Below are 2,271 nucleotides of genomic sequence, written 5' to 3'. Positions count from 1 at the left end.
ATGTTACGTCGTGTTCATGCTTGTAGATAGAAAAGAGAAAAAGAAGGGAGAGAGAGGGATATACACGGACGACGGAAACACTGAACAAAGTCTTCTGGGTATATACTGCTCGGGTGCACAACGAAAGGGACTTTGAGAGAAGAAGATCTAAGAAGTGAAAAGCAAAGTGATATGAGCTTTATGAGCACTCTGACTGTACCTTGTATGTACCATCTGTTTGTTTAGTGACTTTACTTGTGGAGGTTGTGATGCATCGGACGGATAAAGAAAAAGTTACTCCCTCCGTTCACTATAAGATGTTCTAACTTTTTTATGAATCGAGGCCCGACCTCATGCCTGGTGAAAACCCTAAATCTTCTTAGATTGGGCGGAGGCGGTACTGCGTGTGTCGTATCCTTCTTGGAGACGCCGCTTGGGCCGTTTGGGTGCTCGGTTTGAGAAACTGCAGGCGGAGGGGATGACTAGTGGCAGCAGTTGGTGTTTTGCGTCGGAGGAGCCGCGTGGCATCTGGCACGTCGACAATGGCGGGTCTCAGCGGCATGGAGCAGCCGGGTCTCGCCGGTGGGCGTGTGATGATGGACGAGCGCAGGATGGTGGCGTTGTCTGGCGTCGTGGTGGCGTCGATGACAGTTAGATCGGGCAAGGTAGATGCAGCAGTACAACACTGAAGATGGATTGGTGGCAGGTGGCTGCGGCGGCCTCATACACGGCAGACGTCCTGGTTGAGGAGTGCGTCGGACTAGTGGGTGCCCCATACCCGGCAGGCGTCCTGGTTGAGACCTCATGTCTTAAATGTTAGGTTTGGTTGCAAGGTCTGTTTGGTATTAGGCCCAGATTATCAACATCCCTACATCAACTGGATAGGAGTAGCGACAGATGTTGCCTAGACGGTGGCTTTAGTCTTACTGTTGTATGACTTTATAAGGTCTTGTGTGAATAATTAATAAAGTGGTTGCATGCATCGTCTAGATGCAGAGGCGGGGTCCTCCTCCATTTTTAAAAAAAAATAGACACAGTTTAGTGTGATTGTTCACTTATTTTAGTCTGTATATAGTCTGTATTGAAATATTCAAAATACTTATATTTGTGAACAGAGGGACTATTATTTATATGCCACACAAACACTCATAGATAGTTAGAAATTTCGTGTATGTACTTGCACGATCTCATAGTTCGAATTGGATGGTTCCCAGCTAACAGTTCGTCAAAAGAAAATATTCAAACTGCCATAAGACATTGCAGGGGTGCAAACCTCGACAGATTCCTTCACATCAGGTTGTATGGTAAAAAGGAGAGTGGATCAGAGATGTATGTAATGTTGTTTGCTTCACATGCAAACACCTACACTGTCATGCTCTCTGAAATCTACTTATGTGATGTGTTTTAGAAAGGACGAAAACAAACCACCAATCATGAAAATAATAAACATAGTTCGTAATAAATAGCAAGCCCGAACCTCGGCTTAGATAGTGGTTGATGTCCCGCGAGACCGAGGATGCCTGGCCTATCCAAAGGTAAAACCAGGGTGAACCTCGAAGGCACGAGGGTCAGGGACCCTGATGACTCGGAGTGAGTCTAGAGCCACAACCAAGGGGAACCCTAGAGGTCCGGGGGTTAGGTTCTCGGAGCACCATGGACCCCGAAGCTCCTGGATATCTCTAGAAAGATGCAAGGGGATTTTTATGGAGGGGCTAATGAAGAGGCCTTTTGTGTATGTTTTATTGGGTGTGGGTTTTATATGGAAAATATAGCTCATGACCCCACACTTATACATGACCTCAACCTCTCTTACAGTGTGGCTTTCCTATGACTCAAATAAACCGAAAATCTTTGGACCTTTTTCAATATGCTGACACTTTTTTTCCTCTTTAAATCGAGGTGTTTCTCACCTCTATCATTTTCATCATATGAGACTAAACACCAAAGGTTCACTTAGTTCAAGTGTTAGTCACTCCAATCATATGTCATCAACACTAAAACACACTTAAGGGGCTAGATGCACTGTTAGTGTTGCACCTGTGGCTTCAACGCTCTGCCCAGGCCCAATGTAACGGTGGACGCCTTCTACCTCATGCCCATGGCCCAGTCTTCTCTTTTGTAGTATGTTAGTGCTGAGGCTGGGTTACACTCGCCGAAAGTATACTAGGATTCAGTATGGAAGTGTGAGTCACTGCTTCGAAGCAATGAAGGGGGAGTTGAGAATGATGGTGAATAGTTTTGTCCCAACCCATTCATTTACTTTGTGATTCATTTTGTTTATATGATGTGTGG

The sequence above is a fragment of the Triticum aestivum genome, chromosome 6B (genome assembly GCF_018294505.1).
Source record: "Triticum aestivum cultivar Chinese Spring chromosome 6B, IWGSC CS RefSeq v2.1, whole genome shotgun sequence".
In the NCBI taxonomy this organism is placed as follows: domain Eukaryota; kingdom Viridiplantae; phylum Streptophyta; class Magnoliopsida; order Poales; family Poaceae; genus Triticum; species Triticum aestivum.
This window is presented reverse-complemented; position numbering follows the sequence as displayed.